This window comes from Equus caballus, chromosome 30 (genome assembly GCF_041296265.1).
Source record: "Equus caballus isolate H_3958 breed thoroughbred chromosome 30, TB-T2T, whole genome shotgun sequence".
In the NCBI taxonomy this organism is placed as follows: Eukaryota; Metazoa; Chordata; class Mammalia; order Perissodactyla; family Equidae; genus Equus; species Equus caballus.
Genome location: NC_091713.1, coordinates 8,473,013 through 8,492,825, shown reverse-complemented (window position 1 = coordinate 8,492,825; position 19,813 = coordinate 8,473,013). Strand labels below are relative to the sequence as shown.

The 19,813-nt window shown below is 40.4% G+C and overlaps 1 long non-coding RNA gene across 7 annotated transcripts in view; it reads left to right on the top strand.

Moving 5' to 3' along the window:
• The window catches only part of LOC100630169 (uncharacterized), a 105,289-nt gene that overhangs the window by 4,597 nt on the left and 80,879 nt on the right, over nt 1-19,813 (top strand). For all 7 annotated transcript variants that reach the window (XR_001380261.3, XR_001380260.3, XR_002805157.2 and 4 more), the window contains one exon: nt 11,934-12,177. This is a non-coding gene — a long non-coding RNA (uncharacterized lncRNA). The remainder of the gene's footprint in view (nt 1-11,933; nt 12,178-19,813) is intronic.

Here is a 19,813-nt window from a genome sequence, read left to right as displayed (position 1 = left end):
ATCTTTTCTACTGTCTTTTTAGTCTCTATTTCGTTTGCTTCTGCTCTGACTTTTATTATTTCCTTCCTTCTGCTGATTTTGGACTTTGTTTGTTGTTCTTTATCCAGTAGCTTTAGGTGCACTTTTAGATTGTCTATTTGGGATTTTTCTTCTTTGTTGAGGTAGGCCTCAATTGCTATAAACTTCCCTCGTAGAACCGCTTTTGCTGTATCCCACAGATTTTGGCATGTTGTGTTTTCATTTTCATTTGTCTCCAGGAATTTCTCAATTTCTTCTTTGATTTCTTCATTGGCCCAATCATTGTTCAGTAGCATTTTGTTCAATCTCCATATTTTTGTGGCTTTTCTGGTTTTCTTTCTGTAGTTGATTTCCAGTTTCATAACTTTGTGGTCAGAAAAGATGCATGATATTATTTCAATCTTCTTAAATTTATTGAAACTTGATTTGTGGCCTAATATGTGATCAATCCTGGAGAATGTTCCATGGGCATTTGAAAAGAATGTGTATTCTGTGGTTTTTGGATGGAATGTTCTGTATATATCTACTAAGTCCATCTGGTCTAATGTGTCCTTTAAGGCCAGTGTTTCCTTATTGATCTTCTGTTTGGATGATCTATCCATTAGTGTAAGTGGAGTGTTAAATCCCCTACTATTATTGTGTTATTGTCTGTTTCTCCTTTTATGTCTGTTAATAGTTGCTTCATATATTTAGGTGCTCCTATGTTGGGTGTGTAGATATTTACAAGTGTTATATTTTCTTGTTGGATTGTTCCCTTTATCATTATGTAGTGCCTGTCTTTGTCTCTTATTACAGTTTTTGATTTAAAGTCTATTTTGTCTGATATAAGTATTGCTACCCCCGCTTTCTTTTCTTTGCCATTTGCGTGGAATATCTTTTTCCATCCTTTCACTTTCAGTTTGTGAGTGTCTGTAGGTCTGAAGTGTGTCTCTTGCATGCAGCATATACATGGGTCTTGTTATTTTATCCAGTTGGCCACCCTATGGCATTTGATTGGAGCATTTAGTCCATTGATGTTTAAAGTAGCTATTGATAAATATGTATTTATTGCCATTTTGTCATTTTTTCTTTTTTGGGGGTGTTTTAGTAGTTCTTCTCAGTTCCTTTCTTTTTCTCTTGTGGTTTGATTTCTTTTGTCTTACTTTTTTTCCTGCTTGTTATAGGTTTCTGGTTTGTGGTTACCATGAGGATCCTATTTAATATACTATGCATATAACAGTCTATATTGAGTAGATAGACTCTCTAGCTTGACCTCTTTCTAAAAGCTCTACTTGTTCACTCCCCTCCTCCCACATTATATGTTTTTCACATCATATATAGTCTTTTGTTTAGTGTGTGTATATCCATTACCCTCTTATCATTGAAATAGGTAATTTTAGTACGTTTGTCCTTATACCTTCATATTGTCTTCACAGGTAGTTGATCTGCTGCCTTTACTATACTTTTACCTTACAAGTGATTATATTGCCTGGTTTGTTTGTTGCTGTTTTGTGGGGTTTTTTTGATTTTTTTAAATCTCTATTTGTGGATATTCTTTCCCACTTAAATAAGTCCCTTCAGCATTTCTTGTAGAACTGGTTTCTTGGTGATAAACTCCTTTAATTTTTGCTTGTCTGGGAAACTCTTTATCTCTCCTTCCGTTCTGAATGACATCCTTGATGGATAGAGTATTCTTGGCTGTAGGTCTTTTCCTTTTAGCACTTTAAATATGTTGTGCCATTCTCTTCTCGCCTGTAGGGTCTCGACTGAGAAGTCCACTGACTGCCTGATGGGCTTCCCTTTATATGCCACTTGTTGCCTTTCTCTTGCTGCTTTTAGGATTCTCTCTTTGTCTTTAATTTTGGACATTCTGATTATAATATGTCTTGGTGTGGGCCTCTTTGGGCTTCTCTTGTTTGGAGCTCTCTGTGCTTCCTGAACTTGGATGTCTGTTTCCTTCCTCAGGTTAGGAAAATTTTCCTCTATTATTTTGACAAATAAATTTTCTGCCCCTTTGTCTCTCTCTTCTCCTTCTGGACCCCTATAATCTGAATGTTAGGATGCTTGATATTGTCCCAGAGTTCCCTTAGACTGTTCTCGTTCTGTCTAATTCTTTTTTCTCTTTTCTGTTCTGCTTGGGTGATTTCCTCTAGTCTTTCGTCTAGCTTGCTGATCTGTTCTTCTGCATCTTCTACTCTGCTATTGAGTCCCTCTAGTGAATTTCTCATTTTGAGTATTGTATTCTTCATTTCTGATTGGTTCTTTTTTTATATCTCCCAGTTCTTTGCTGATGAGCTCACTGTGTTCATCCAGTCTTCTCAGTATATCTGTGAACATCCTCATATTTTGTTTGAACTCTTTACCAAGTAGGTCACTAGTTTCTGCTTCACTTAGTTCTTTTTCTGGTGTTTTGTACTGTTCCCTTGCTTGGAAAGTATGCCTTTGCCTCCTCATTATCCCTCTTTCTCTGTGCTATTTTCTTTGTAGTAGGTCAGTTGACTAAGTCTCCTGATCTTGGAGAAGTGGCCTTATGTATGAGATGCCTTATGAGGCCCAGCAGTGTGCTTCCTTCTCATCACCAGTGCATAAGAACCAGGAGTGACCCCTTTGTGGGCTACTTGTGTCCTTCTGCTGTGGCAGGGTTGCTCCCACTGCAGGTACTTAGGGAATCTAATCTTTCCTTCCCTGGCCAGCTGTGTGTAAGTCTGGTTTGGGGAGCCTCAGCACTGTTGGCTACAAAGTCTATCAGCACTCTCTTATTGCAGTTTTCCTCTTAGTTGGGTTGGTACCCAGTGTAGCTGGTTGCTAGGCTCAGGGGCTTACAGTTGTGATAGGCCTCAGGCCTACAAGGCTGTTGTCAGTTCTCCTAGGAGTGCAGCTGAGTGGGGCTAGCCCTCAGCATGGGGCACTCAATTGTTTCAGGCTTTGGAAGGTGAGGCTGATCCTTTTTATGGCTATTTGTGAAGCACAAGTCTTCTGCTGCTGATAAGCCTCACCCCCCCCAGGACCACATATACTGTCAGCACAGTCCTGCTCCATGCACCCTTCTCAACCCTCTGGAGTGTACCCTGATGCCACACTGCAGAGACCCCCACCTCTCCACCAATGCCCCCCCACCGTTCATCTGGTCTTCACAGAGGCCCTGCCCCACAGACGCAGACACACTTGCCTGCCTGTAGAGGATCAAGGCACCCAGTCAATGCAAGCTTTTGACTTTGAAAAAGTCAAAGCCTGAGGGCTTGCTGCTAGGGGGGGCCAGTCCCTAGGGCGGGTTGCCTGCCCTGGCTAAACTGGATTAAATCTGTGCTCTAGTGGGTTTGGCAGACTGCTGGGCTAACAGCCCAAGGGATGAACCTCAATGGCCCCTGTCAGTGTCCATATCAGCACGCCTGGACCAGGTCAGAATAATGACCCCCACCAATGTCTCAGTCTCCAGAGAGGTCCCTCCTCTTACCAAGATGCCCCCAGAGCCCACCAGGTGAGTCTCATTTCACCAAAGGACTGTCAGCCTTCTCTCTGGTGATTTTAGGTTGCTGCAATGAGTGAGTTTGTGCGTGGGCCCTTTAAGACCCGGGTCTTTTTGGCTTTCAGCTGATAGCTTTTCTGGGGTGTCCCCACAGCATTCAATAGCCAGCAAAGCCAGACAGTAAGACCCCCTTCTCACTTGGGCTGAGTCTGAAGGATGCTTACAGCAGTATCGCCCCCACTCCGGACCTCACTCCTCCAGGGAGGGTTGTGTACCTTAGGGTGTCTCCCACCTGGACAGCTGAGAACCTCTGCTGCTCCCAAAGTTAGCTTTTTTCCTCTTCAGGAGGAATTACTGCCTCTTCTGCCTTCGTCAGGACTGTCCCTTGTCTTCTTATCTAGTTTTCAGTTTTCAATCCAGGGTAATTCTTCCACAAATTGTTGTAACCTGGTTGTGTTCATGGGAGGAGATGAATTCATCGTCTGCTCACACCGCCATCTTGACGAGATCCCTCAATAATTGTCTTTACAATTACTCTTTTTATAGACCATCCCCTCATCTCTTTTTATTAACTTAATCATGGATTTCCTTCTGGAATACCATTTCTTTTGGGGCCATCTTGAGTAAGGGCTATTGATTCTCTCATATCTTTTTGTCTCCAAGGAGTAAGTTGAGTCAGCCCACTTTCAATTCCGAATTATTGCTCTTCTATTCTTATATAAATATATACAATTTCTTCTACCTTTGAAATTTCTCCCATCTTATTCACCTTCTCTCTGTTACTGTCATTTATTAGCCTCTCTCTAGCTTAGTCTTTGTTGAGTGAAGACTTTGGCTATTCTCTGTCAGTTTTCTGTCAATCCCAATTCCAAGTGACTTCAGTGACCATGTGGACCACCCATCCACCAAACTAGTTTTATAATTTCTTGTTCTTTCGAACTTCAATGAGCTTCACTTCCACTCCTTTTCAACATCCTATTCTCATGGCTAGACCCTATGAGACATTTTGAAATCTTTACTCTTTCATTCTGTTGACCAACCACAATCTCCTAGGTTTCCAGTGGTGCTCTGCTTCCTTATGTATATATAAAATATTTCTATTGGATCTTATATAGACCTCTAGTTTCCTTGATCCTTCTCTCCCCTCCTGCTTCCCAGTTTATCAATCAAACAAAACTGATTCTGGCTAATGTAAGTAGAAAGGGACTTTATTAGAAGATAGCAGGGAGCTCAGAAAATCAACAGGGAAGTTGGAGAACTAGCTTGGACAATGGGCAAAGAACCAAGGAGGTTCAGCAGCCTGTACCACAGCTAAGGTCATGCCACAAGGACAATCTGGTTAATGTGCCACTGCTGATGCCACTGCTACTAAATTCTTGCTGTTAGTGCTTCTGCCATCACCATAGGTAATTGAAAAATTGTCCCTACATTTTTGTATTACCTCCTTAAGACTCAAAATGTGGCACAAGAACATCTGATTGACTGAGCCTAGGTTACATGCCTGTGCCTTTGCCACCAGAAACCGGGGGAGGGAAGATCTATCCTCTTTGGCTTACTTAATGAGAGAGAAGACACTGTGTTCTGCTAATATACTCAACAGGGATTCCCTCCAAATAGGGAGAGTATTTGGATGTTGGGAGCCAAAAACCAAAGCAGGAGGAAAAGGAGAGGAAGAAGAGGAGAAAAAAGAGGGAGAAAAAAGAAGGAGAAGGAGAAGGAGGAAGTGAAAGTGGAGGAAGAAGAGGAAGAATAGGAGGAGGAAGAGCCATCCATGGCTATTTACTTTAGCCCCTGCTGGTGTGGGTGGTGGGTGACAGGGAGAAGTCTGCCTAAAGCTGCCTGATCCAACTTCCACCTCCTTATTCTCAGTAGATGATCTTGCTTTATATTTCAGAAATGGTAGCCACCAGGCCTAAATTCCCTTAACTTGTTGTCTCTACCTTTAAACATATCTTCATCAATACTCTCCTTTCTTACCCTCCTTTAGTTGTTTTAGTAGAAGAGCTGTCCCTTCTCTTGTTCAAGGTTAATTTTCTCATTAGTATTCATGATCTCCTCTACTCTTGTCTTCTCCAGGACTTTCCTTCATTAAATAGCCTTCCTTCTGTTTAGTTGATTTTTTATTAATAGCTCTTTTATGCCAAACATTGTTGAATGCCAGAGGTATAAAGATAAATTTAATATAGCTTTGAAGGACTTAGTATTTAGTGGGGAGAGACAGACACAAATAATTGATTGCAACGATTTAATCACAATCACAATAATTTGTGTAATTTGTTTAATATCTGATTTTCCATTAGAATGTCAGCACATCTGTTTGGTTCTCCAATATGTTTTCAGTGTCTGGTACATAGCAGGTGCTTAATAAATATGATTGCATGAATGAAGAGAAGTGAGCAGAGGGTGCTGTGGAATCACAGAGGACAGGTTCTTGGCCCAGCCTGGAGAACAAGAGAAGGCAGATTGGGAGTGTGGCTGGAGGCTTGGTGGGGGAGATTGAGAAACAACATCTTCGAGGTTTAGAAGTCAGCAGGAAGAAAATGAGGGAGAGTACCAGGCAGAGGGAGGAGCATGAGCCAAGGTAGGGAATGGGGAGGAGCTGGATGGTGCAGAGGGAGGAGCATGAGCCAAGGTAGGGAATGGGGGGGAGCTGGATGGTTTAAATAGAGTTATTAGCATCTATTAAGTGTTTACATACATACTTAGCTTATATTTATATACATATTCTGAGTATTTTGTATACATTTTCTCATTTAATACTTAATAATGTGCTGTGAGTAAGGTATTATTCCCATTTTAGCAAAGAAAAATATCTTCAGTCCTTAGGGAAACTAAATAACTTGCCCAAGGCCACTTAGCCCATAAAGGTTAGATCAGGGATTTGTTTGGGATTCTTTCTGGCTGCAAAGCCTGGTGTTCTTTAAAACTACCCTGTTACACTAAGGTCATTGTTCCCCAAGCACTGCTCATCAAACCCCCTGGGGTACTTTGTGAAAATACAGATTCCTGGCCCTACCCAGGATACTGAATCAGAATTTCCAGGGGCAGAGCTCATAGACACATATTTTTAACAAGCTCTTGGGTGATTCTCATACAACTGGCCTAGTATTGGTGGTCTCACTCTTGAGAAACACTGCACACGATTTCAAGAGCAAGGCAGAAGTAGCTGACCAGATCAGGGAGATTTTCCTCTGGACTGCTAAGGATGTTTGGCTTTATCCTGCAGATGATAGGGAGTTTCTGGAGGGTTTGTAGCTGGAAAGTGATGTGATCAGATATGCATTTTACATGTTCCGCTTTGGCAACTATGTGAAGAGTGAAGTGGAAGGTACGAGACTGCAGGTAATAAGAACTTCTATCTTCAGATTTCTGTCTTGATGATTTCTTCCCTTTTGCCCACAAACATTCTCAAAACGCTAAGGATTTTTTTCTCTTAGTCCTATCGACCTTTCAATTGTATTGGTTTCATCTTTTTCCTTGCTAAATTCTTAAAAGAAAGTTATACTTAATGCCAGGTTTCAGTCAGTTCAAGAAATATTACTTCTCGTTTGCTTTGTTACTGCCTCACCCGTAACAATCCAGCTTTCACCCCATTTCCCTATCTTCTCCAAGATCATCTTTCATTCAATAAACTTTATTGAATGTTATTTACAATCATAATCCTTTCTCAGATTTTGGTTTGAAATGATAGTACCTGGGATCTAAAAAAGGGATCTACAAGAATAGAGAGAATTGGCCAGTCGCAGGGAAATCAGTCAAGAAAGTATTAATGGACTAGCCTGTTTTAGAGCTGGTGGCATGAGCAGATGGCCCACAGGCAATTAGACTTCAGAGGACCCTCCATCTCAAGATGGATGAAGAGTCTGATGGAAAATTAGTTTGATTTTGGATTGGTTGAGTTTGAGGAGGTGAGATATGCAGTAGAAATATGGGACTGTCACTTGGGTGAGGAAGGGCATAAAGCTAGACAAATCGACTTGGCAGCCCAAAACATGAACTATTAAGACTCTGGGAGTGCATGATTAATGCATTAAATTTGTGAAATGTTTATTTATTTATTTATTTTTTGAGGAAGATGAGCCCTGAGCTAACATCTGTGCTCACCTTCCTCTACTTTATATGTCAGACGCCTGCCACAGCGTGGCCTGACAAGCGGTGTGTAGGTCCACACCCGGGATCTGAACTGGTGAACCCTGAGCCGCCGAAGCAGAATGTGCGAGCTTAGCTGGTGTGCCACCAGGCTGGCCCCTGAAATGTTTTTATAAAAATTTGTATGTTTGTAGTTCTTTGTATCTTGAAAACAAACTTTTCTGCTAAAGGAATCACAAGTATGTCATGAGAAGTTTAGTTTATCAGGACCTATTAGAGCTTAAAATTACATGAGGATTCAATCTGACTTTTGGGTTTAGATCATAATCATATGAGAGCCTCTCATGTGGTTGCGTTTTACTAAAATAAAAAAGCACTCAGTCTCTTTTATGTATTTTATTTACTCCCTCCCCCCAATTTCTGTATGTTTTCTATTCAAGCTATGTTTTCCCCATTTTAGTTTTTCTATTCATTCTATTTTTCTCACTATTGCTTTATTCCCCACTAAGTTGTCTCTATAAAGAATGAAAATCAACCTAATTCTGTTCTTAAAGTTTTGGGTCAGGTTTTTACTGTTTTTTGTTTGGTTATTTGCTTTTTGTTGGTATTATGAAATGTTCCCTTAAGTGGGATAAGCAGAAATAAAATAAGTCTTGCTTGCAAACCTTCATGTCTGGTTAGAACCCCTACTGTAGTATTGTTGCTTGACCTATAATTTTTAAGACCCTACTGTGGGAACATTTCAAAAACGGGCTATAAAACTGGCCATAATTGGTGCAATTATCTTCAGTAGGAAACAAAAGCTTAGGACCCCTGAGTCTTATTTCATTATTTGCCGCATATTAATATAAAATTATACAATTCTTTGTCTTTTCTTACAAGTATATACGAGTATTATAAAACTTGTAAACATTCCAAAGATTCTAAGCTTTTTCTTATGAAGAATTATAGTTACATCAATCTTAAATGCCAACTCTATTATATGATAATACTTATTTATAATCTTAACAACTTTCTAAAAGCAATGAGAAGTAGAGTAACGTAGCTAAAAGAATAGAATCTTTGGAGCGACACAGTCTTGGGCTTGAATCTTCAATTTCCCAATTTTACTAGATATTTGTCCTCAAATCACTCATTTAACTTTTTAAGACTCAATAACCTTGTCTGTTAGATAAGGATATTAGTGCCTACTCCTGGTGACTTTGTGGGAAAAGATAATAGCAGCTCACGTCTAATGAGCACTGCTATGAGCCAGGGTCTCTACAGACACTGCTGCCTTTAATCCTCACAGCAACCTTGCAAGGTAGCTGTTATCATCATTATCAATATTATCATCATCCATCATCATCATCCCCACTTTATAGATGAGGAAACTGAGCCTTGGGGAGATTTGACAATTTGATGAAGCTGGTAAGAGCTTGAGGATTCAAGCCAGTTTTGTCTGACTCCAGAACTCTGTCTTCTAAATAAAATCATGTATAGAAAACACTTAATCTTGTGTCTGGCATATAGTACATGCGTAAAATTTGTTCATTCAAACCTATTCCCCACACCCATCCTGGAAATGAGGCTAATACACCCAGCTTTCACATTTTAGGATACAAAGTAAAGATAATCCCCAAATTACAAATTCCAAATTTAACATAATAAAAATAGCTTATATTTTTGAGCACTGACTATGTAGCAAGCACTTTACATATAGCATTTAATGCCCACAATGGCTCTATGGGATAGGTACTATCTTTAGCTCCATTTTACAGACTGAGGATGAGGGCACAGAGTCCCTAAGTAACTTGCACAAGATCACACACCGCCTGGCAAAACTGGGATGTGAACAGTGAGTCCAGAGCACAGGGACCACGTTGTTTATAGATGTTCGAGGAACACAGTGCCTAATGTATAGTGGGTGCTCAACCAATGTTTGTTAGTCGAGTAAATGAATGAATGATACAAACCTGGCCTCTCCTCCACCCTTCGCATTCCAAGCCTCCAGTTAGTAACTAACTTATTCTGGTAACACCATCTGAAATTATCTAAACTACTATTTCTTACGCATCATCTTCTTCATTTTTTCCACTCGAGAATTATGTAATTGCTGTATTTAAGTTCTCAAATGTGGCTGAATATGGTGGTGTGTGTCTGCGGTTGCAGGTGCTTGGGAGAGCAAGGCTGGAAGCTTGCCTGAGCTATAGAGTGTGATGCTTATTGGGTATTTGCATTAAGTTTAGCATCTGTGTGGTTTATTCATTTATTTTCTTATCATTTAATCATTAATCATAAGTTGTATTGATCACTTAGTACTCGTTTTGTGATACAACAGAGATGAAAACACATGAGGCCTCTCACTTTACTGGATGTACAGTCTTATGCAGGTGGGGAAGGCAAATAGCCAAGCAATCACAGTGTTATAGGAAAGCATAGGGTGCAGTGGGATCATTAACCACCTCTTGTCTGGGTCACTCTGTGAACCTCCTAACGGCCTCTGAGCCTCCAGTTGAGTTATCCTCAGAGCCACAAGAGTGATCTTCCTTGCTTGTAAATTTGGCCAGACATCCCCTGCATTGTAAATCTTCTCTTGAAATCTATTGCCCTTAGGACAAAATCCAGAGTCCTTTAATGTATCTTACAAAAAAGACCCTGAATGGTATTGCGCCTGTTCCCACCTTGCACTCTCTCTTCCAGCTGCATTTCATTATAAGGAAGTTAAGGAGCAAAAACGTTTCTTTTCTGAAAGTGCATTTTAGTACACTTTCACTTTTTATCATTTTGAATTATTTTTTAAGGGAAGAGAAAACAATTGATCAAGTTAATATAAGGACATTACTTTTGAAAGCACACTTAAGAAATAGTATCTAATAAACACCCCTGAAAATGCATGGGGAATGGAGGGTACAAAATAATTGAAAAGTGTTCCTATTTGTTAACACTCTTAAACAAATACCTTAGGGGTTTTCATTTTATCTAAATGAATCAGTATACAGTATATTTTAGTATATTTTTAAATGTATATATATATATATTTGTGTGTGTGTGTGTGTGTGAGGAAGATTGGTCCTGAGCTAACATCAGTTTCCAATCCTCCTCTTTTTGCTTGAGGAAGATTGTCGCTGAGCCAACACCTGTGTCCGTCCTCCTCTACTTTATCTGGGACGCTGCCACAGCATAGTCTGACCAGCAGTGCTGGGTCCAAACCCCGGGCTGCCAAAGCGGAGTGCGTGAACTCAACCACTACACCACCGGGCCGGCCCCTAAATGTATTTTTTAATATTAATTTAATATTAATGTTTTTAATATTAAAATGTATATTACAACTCAAAATATACAAAATTGTCTGAAATGAGGTGTATATTGCAGTGGTTCTTTTATAAAATTATGCTTCTGGTAATATTTCTGGTCTTGCTTCACCATCTGCCCATCTTGTACAAGTGCTTATTTCCATATACGGTTGTTCCATTTTTTGCTAAATGGGCACTCCATAAAAAGTAACATTTTCTAGAACACCTGCTGGACATGAAATTTCTGTGAAATGAAATATAATATTGCTAATATTTTCCCCCAAGCTTGGCAAAATTGCAAATACCTTACAGAAAACTTACATATTCATTTTAGCTTTATTTAATTTTTGAGATAACATTTCTGATATTGAATTAGATGTAGCCATGAAATAAACAGGCTGAGTTACTTGGATTATCAACCACTTATTTTCTCATATATGTTCAGATTGTAGTTTAGACATGCTCTGTAGCAAGAAATTGATCATTTCCAGAGCACATTTATGAATTATGACCATTTAAATTTGCATTGGCATGACTAATAAAGAGTTAAGTTTAAATAAGACTTTGTACCTTGTGAAGGGGGACCAAGTATGGATCTTTGATTTTTGTGAGCCCTCAGGAAGCACATTTTTCATTAGCGATGGCCACAGTCAATACAATACTTTTTACAAACACAAAACACAGCCAGTGATTAGTCTTCCCGTGGAGAACAATAAACCAGACCCTGATCCATGATGCATGAGCATGTTTCAGAGGGTCCTTCCGTTAGGTGAGAGGGCTAACTGATGTCAAATTCTCTTTCCACTCTGGATTCTGTGGCTTTAATTGTTTTTTTCTCTACTGATGTAAATATGTTATCGGTCAAACACTACATGGAAGTTCTCAAAACTTAAAATCTTAATCTGTGGTATGTTAATAACTAATAAAGATCTAGTGGACTACAGTTAGTGCCAACTTGCAATGTTACATATACACAATTATATAGAGAGAAACAGTTTGATTACCAAAATATTTTTAAAAATTAGTGATAACACATTTGATCACATTACATTTCATTCTAATAAACTTATAGGCATAAAATATGTTTTTAAAATATAATCATCTAGATCTCATCAAGATGGTGATGTGAGCAGACGTTGAACTCGCCTCCTCCCACGAACACAACCAGGTTACAACAATTTTTGGAAGAATTACCCTGGATTGAAAACTGAAAACTGGATAAGAAGAACCCCCACGACAAGGGACAGTCCTGACGAAGGCAGAAGAGGCAGAAATTCCTGCTGGAGAGGAAAAAAGCCACCTTTGGGAGAATCGGAGCTTCTCAGCTGTCCAAGCGGGAGCCACCCTAAGGTACACAGCCCTCCCTGGAGGAGTGAGGTCTGGCGCTGGGGCCATACTGCTATAAGCATCCTTCAGACTCAGCCCAACTGAGATTGGGGTCTTACTGTCTGGCTTTGCTGGCTATTGACTGCTGTGGGTGATGCAGGGTCAGTGAGCCAAGGAGTCGAAAGAAAGATTTCTTGGACTCTCAAGATCTGGCGGTAGTGCTCTTTTATTTAGAGAATAGTGTGGAATAGCATGGGGACAGGACCCATGGGCAGTCAGAGGTGCTGCTGCATGGGGACAGGACCCACAGGCAGTCAGAGATGCTGCTGGCATGGGCAGCTGCTGCTGCAAACATGGGTGGAGAGTAAGGCTAAATTTAAGGCATAGGTATGTGAGTTATCTCTTTACAAGATAAAGGAAAGAATATGTAAAAAAGTTAAAATGGTATCAGTGCAGGTGGGTTCTGGCTATTGGGTGGTCCTATAACTTTTAGATAAGAATCAACTCGGATTAAGTAAAGGCCAGAAGCCACCACCCTAAATACTATCTTCAGCTAAAGACAAAGGAAGATGTTGGGTGGGGGGTCAGTTACATGAGGTTGCCAGACAGTAAACAACTAAAAGCCTTGCCTTCCCCATTAAGAGTTTCCAGAGATAAGGCCATCCCCCCTTCCTCCTGGTGCAGAGAGGGAGGCATGGAGACTTCCTTCACAAATGCAAATATCTCTCATCAAAGGGCAAGCAAATTCCACTCCTCAGAGCCTGCTTCTCATCTGCAGTTTTAAAATTAACCAGCCTAAGATAATCCTTATCATAAACCCCCCCTGAACCCATTTGGCCCCGAAATCTTTTGGGGATATGGACGGTGGTCAGTCTTCTGTAACTACTTCCAGCTGTACAAGGTCATAGAGCTGTCCCTAAATGGGGCCATGGGTACAGGTAGGAGGTTCAGTGGACCGGAAGGTTGCACTTGTGGAGTCCAAGGCTGACAAGGTATACAGATCCTCTGGAGACGAGAGAAGCATTTGATGAGAGCTGGTGCAGGAGGTGAAACTTTGTTGACATGCAGAAGACAAAAAAATGAAATAGACAACAAATTATAATAAGAAATACAAGCAATATGATTAACCCAGTGAATAAAGTTTTGATAGTCCAGAAACCTGGACCTGACCATAAGTTCAACCAATCATTTAGAGATAGGGTAGGGTCAGACATGGATTTAATTTGGTGGCTCATTTCAGATAGATAGCCAGAGATATTTTGATGGTAGTCAGGAATATAAACACAACATTCAGTTTCTATAAAGGCACAAGTGCCACCCTGTGCTGCTGTCAAGACATCCAGTGCCATTCGGTTTTGGAGGACTGCCTTATGCATTTGGGATACTTCTAAATCAAGCAGCAAAAGACTATGTTGTATATCATTTAATGCCTTTATAGTAAATTTGTTTAGAGCTTCCATGTGCCAGGTGACACTTTCTATTCTTAACTGGAGAAGGAAAATTGAGGCAAGGTGGTCATACCAGTAGGAGACAGAACGAGTCCAGCGCTGTTGCAGGTTGGGTAGGTTAGCAGGAGGAGATATAGTAAATGTAGTTCTACCTTGCATCCAGACGAAACCTAGGGTACATCGTCCAATCCTTCCAGGTGGCAGCCAAGGCCATACGTTGGAGCCACATAACCACTGAGTGCCACTAGGGGCTAACCAACATACGCCGGGCCGTCTGTCCCAGTCAGTCCCAAAACAATTAGTATTTCTTAAGGCTATGATATGAGAACACATATAATGGGGAATTTTTCCCATAGGTCGGGCGCTATTAGGCCATGTATCACAGGTGTGATTGGTTTGTTCCCAACGTAGAGTGGCCTTTTGACTGAGTTGACCACTAGTAGGAGTGAGCCAAATATATTCGTCCCAAATTTGATATAGTCTATCCTGTGTGTATCGATAAGTTGGGGACTTTACCTTTGGAATTTGTTTATGATCTACCTGTGACAAGACAAACCTAGTTAGTATTTGGGCAGTAGTATTGAAGGAAAAGGTTTGATTGTGGCCAGGGAACTCCCAGGTGTCAGAGACAGATGGCCACAAGGAGACATTATGATTAGTAATAGATGAATCTTGTAGAAGAGAAGAGCTAGAATCTAATATCCATGAATGTGTACTATAGCTTGTACTGAAACATAATTTTTCTCTCTAAAATCACCCTCATTTTTACAAAAGATAGCCAAATTAAGATTAACTGGTTTGCAAAATAAGTGTAGTTTTAATAAAACTTGATCCAGGTATTTACATAAGTGCAGCAAGAATAGCAATTGATTATACAGGCTCTTTTAAATCTGCTTTGCTGGAATTTTTTATGAAGAATCTCAGATTGAACTGTAAAGGCCTCTCGAGGCCAGAAAAGCCAAGCCAAGGACTTGCCGTCAGATTTTGCCTGCAGTACCTACAGATTTGGGTGGATTTCTCTCTTCTCGAGGTACCCCAAATTATTCTGAGGTTCCTTGCACCTGCCAGATAAGCAAACTTCCTTACTTACCAGGTAAGATTGCCAGAATCTCTGTAAACAAGGTACCAGGCCAATATTTCCAAGTGGCTTTATTTCCAGAAAGTCCAATCTTTGTTCCTGAAAAGCTGTCTTATCATATCTGAGCCTGTATGTTTCTCAAATATGACATTCCAGTCAAAGACTTGGTAACATAACCAATGTGTCCTGTTATAAGGAGAACAGATTCTTATTGAACTTATGCAAACATTGCCACGAAATAACCATACTTACTCAGAGAGTTTCCAAACTCTGGAGGGATCAGGTAGGGAGAAAAAGATAAATGTTTCAGTTCTGCTCATAAAATTATAATTTCACTAAATTGCTATAAGACATAGTTAGCATAAGACAAAAGAGAAAAAGATTTCCTTAAATATGAGAAAACAAAACAACACATCAAAACTCAACAATATCTCAAATAGAAGTCATAAAAAAGTTATAATCATCCTCATCATTTCACACAGTCCTGTATAATTGATTATTAAGTTTAATCTTCTGTTAGCAGATCTATGAGCTTAGTTTCTGTTAGAATTCTGTAATTTCTTACCCAGTTCAGTTTTACAATCTGAAAGTTTATCAGAAACCTGTAGTTTAGATCTTGTGTCATAATCCTTTCCGGGAATTTCTTTGAAGACGAAACATATTTGCAAAAGCAAAAAGCATCAGAGTAAAACAGCAACTATCTGCAAATAGACGAAAGACTCAAAGGGCAATTGACAAAGAAACTTAGCTATTTCTGTGACATACAACTCTTCTAGATAATAGCTAGCATTATGACCAATAACCAGGACAGATCAGAATTTTAGGCATGCTATATAATTTTAAGACACCTATATTAATAGCATTTACCCACATAATACCACCTAAGAAAGTTGTCATCGCTTATTTGACAATGCTTCCCATGTAATTTAATAGGCAAAATAAGCCTAATTAGTTTAGTATTTTCGAAAGAAACCCTGCTATTCAGGACTTGAATATTTTTGAGGGAGAAGCTTGTCAAAAATACCAAAAGATTTTAAAACACTTTTTCAAACAACACTCACTGTCGAACAATGCTCAGGTATCCATTCAAAGTGATGAGAAACAGTCAAAAATCTTAAGAGTGACCTCAGTCATTATTTTAACAAAACAGGTTTGTCTTTTAGGTAGACTTACTCAAAGGAACACCTTTTATAACCTCTTTATCAAGAGCAGACCAAAAGTTCAAGAAATTTATCCTTTGAGAGAAAACCAAATTTTAATTTCTGCAACAGCTTACTTTTAACATTAAAACTCATTTACTTAATTGGATACTTTAATCTTAGTGTACTTGACCAGGTATAAAACTCCTTTCAGAATTTCTCCTTCACAAAACTTCTACAACTTTCTTTTTGCCTTCAGAATTTGTCCCAAATTCTTTCTTTTTTCCTTTCTAGTACGTTAGGACAAATTTATCTTTCTTAACCCATCAAACAAAAATATTTCCATTCTTTATACCCTCTTTACTAAAAACACACATTTTAACTTCCTTGTATACAGAGCTGTTTTGCTTATTAATTTCAAGTAGCTTTAATTATATATGTTAATTAGAACTTTTAAACCTTAACAGACCCTAGTAAACACTGAAAAGGTAAGCAATTACGAATTGTCTTTTATACCAGCATTCTAAACACTTCATCATTTCTAGAAACATGCCACTACACAATAAAACACAAGGCATGCTTTTTAATAGACCCAAACACTTTTAGCCTCTTTACAATAAGAAGCCAAAAGTAAATAACTTAGGTACATTTAGCAATGTTTCAGTGTTCCATTCAATCCAAAAATGACCCAGATACTTAGATTTTTATCATTTAACTTAACTTGGCAAAACTCAAGATTGTTACCAAAAAGAATTTCGAAGCTGTTTTTTCCCCCAAGTATACAGACCATAAAACAGTTATTGTACCCACTTTTATCTATTTAAACCATTTGTTTCCAACAATTATATTCAGATTACCCATGAAAACCTCATGAGACATTATACAAAACTAGTCACCCTTTAAAGCTATTATTTTGCTGACGAATTTAACACACAACATGGACTTATTTGACTAGTAAACCCAGGCTGCGTGCCTGCATCATATGCAAATACTGACAACTCTGACAAGAAGACTATTTTAAATCAAACCAACAAATTTAAACAAGCTTTCATTTACCAAAGGTTATTAATTCACATTACGTTAACTTGAAAGACATTGGGTTAATTCTACTACATTTAGAATTTATGTAAGCGCTTGCTTTAAGCCAGTTAAACAGAGCTCTTAATTTCTCAGAAGTTGGGTTGTAACTCAAATTACATTATAGGTTGATCTACCTGTCCGACTGCATCATAAAGGCACAGAGAAACCCCTCAAATTTTCTCCAAGATGGCATTTCTGGGCCATAACCCATCCAATCAAAAGTGTTCCCAATTAGTTAAAATGCACCAAGTGGTTAGTCTCCGGGGATGCGTAGGGCGTTCCCCATGGCAGTAAAGCTGGTATCTGACTGACTGCGGCTAGAGAAAGGGTGCAGAGCCCGATTGCGGGTGTCAACATAGTTATAAGATTAAGTCAAGTCCCGCTCAGCCTGGGCACTTAGTTGCTGAGCCAGCACAAGGTGAGGCAGGAAAGCAGGAGGCAAAGGCCTGGAACTGGCTGGACTGGGGCTCCCAGTGCCAGGGTTGAGAGTTAAGTCCCTGGCAAAAGGTTTTCAAGTTTTCGATTTTACAGAAGGTCCAGGTTCTGCTCAGGTCCAGCCTGAACTTAACCTTGACTTGGTGATAACAAAGGAAATGATGAGCGAAACAGACAAAGAAAGGAAAAGAAGCGATCAGACCTCACCCTCATGGCCTCTTCCAGAGGGTATCAAGATAAAAGTCACACAACAGATCCCGTGCTGGGGCACACTATCCCAGCAGGACAGTTCACAGAATAAATCACAGGTTGCCTACCCTCATAGCTGACTCAGTAGGTGAGTAAAATACTCAAGGATTCAACCGCCAAGAGAAGGCACCCCACTTGGGGTCACCAGGGTGATCCGGCCCGGAAACCAGAGTGGGGGCTCCCAGGGGTGGAGCCTTTGACTTTTTAAAGATTTCTTTGTTTCCCGGTTGCAAAGCTCAAAAGGAGACCAAAATGGCCACAGTAACTGTAAGAGAGACGAAAGAAACGGGTCCATTACCCTGAAAAATCCCCCCTGAACCTAGGGCAGCATCCTGCCATTGTTCCTCCTGTGGGGTTCCTATAGCAAGAGGTGATGGGGGCGTCCCCCGGCATTGCATCCCTTGTATACCTTCCCTGTTATGCCTGGCAGTAACAGGTGCCTGGTGAATGGTCCCCGAGAGAAAAGGGGAACTTTAAGAGAGATGAAAGAAAAGGAGCCATTACCTTGAAAATCCCCCCATTGGGGTTCCTGTAGCAAGGGATGATGGGGGCATCCCTTTAACATCTTCCCTATTCTTCCTGGCAGTAATAGGTGCCTGGTGAATGGTCCCAGAGAGAAAAGGAGCCATTATCTTGAAAATCCCCCCAATGGGGTTCCTGTAGCAAGGGATGATAGGGGCATCCCTTGTACATCTTCCCTATTCTGCCTGGCAGGAATAGGTGCCTGGTGAGTGGTCCCCAAGATAAAAGGATAGAGAAAAACAGTGAGGAATTTTCTGCCAGTCTGGGGGACATTCTACGTAATTGCATGCTGGAGCCCTTTTCCCAAGAAGGGGTTCCCATACTCAACCAAAGGTTAGAGTTTGGTACTTTCCTTGAACCAGAGTCCCAATTGGGACTTTCCTGCAGTTCAGAGTGTGGTCAGGAGCCATAGGGAGGGATACCAATCCAGCCTTAGGAAAAGAAACCTTCCACGGGAGTCTTGGAGATTGGCGAACATCCTAATGACTTAAGTGGTTGACCCGTGCCCATGTAAAATTTATATATTAGAGATAGAGTCAGGAAGGAATGGATTAATTCATTCTACATCACCCTGAGGCTTAAGGTACTGATTCTCTTCAAGCTGAATGCCACGATTTGCCCCATGGAGTAGCCATGGGCAGCAAACGTGGATTCATACAGCAGTCCAAGAAAGTTCCCGATGAGAGAAGTGAATTTAGATCCATCCTCGAAAAAGAGAAACCACAAGGAAAAAAGGGCACTTACCAGAACTTGAGCTCACAAGCCGATGAAACAAGTTCCCTGTACGGGCCAGCAGAAATGATGCAGGGTCAGTGAGCCAAGGAGTTGAAAGAAAGATTTCTTGGACTCTCAAGATCTGGCGGTAGTGCTCTTTTATTTAGAGAATAGTGTGGAATAGCATGGGGACAGGACCCACAGGCAGTCAGAGATGCTGCTGGCATGGGCAGCTGCTGCTGCAAACATGGGTGGAGAGTAAGGCTAAATTTAAGGCATAGGTATGTGAGTTATCTCTTTACAAGATAAAGGAAAGAATATGTAAAAAAGTTAAAATGGTATCAGTGCAGGTGGGTTCTGGCTATTGGGTGGTCCTATAACTTTTAGATAAGAATCAACTCGGATTAAGTAAAGGCCAGAAGCCACCACCCTAAATACTATCTTCAGCTAAAGACAAAGGAAGATGTTGGGTGGGGGGTCAGTTACATGAGGTTGCCAGACAGTAAACAACTAAAAGCCTTGCCTTCCCCATTAAGAGTTTCCAGAGATAAGGCCATCCCCCCTTCCTCCTGGTGCAGAGAGGGAGGCATGGAGACTTCCTTCACAAATGCAAATATCTCTCATCAAAGGGCAAGCAAATTCCACTCCTCAGAGCCTGCTTCTCATCTGCAGTTTTAAAATTAACCAGCCTAAGATAATCCTCATCATGGGGACACCCCCAGAAAAGCTATCGCCCAAAAGTCCAAAAGACCCAAGTCTTAAAGGTCCCATGCACAAACTCACTCATTGCAGCAACCTAAAATCACCAGAGAGAAGGTTTACAGTCCTTTCGTGAAATGAGACTCACCTGGTGGGCTCTTGGGGCATCTTGGTGAGAGGAGGGACCTCTCTGGAGACTGAGACATTGGTGGGGATCATTGTTCTGACCTGGTCCAGGTGTGCTGATACAGACACTGGCAGGGGCGATTGAAGATCATCCCTTGGGCTGTTAGCCC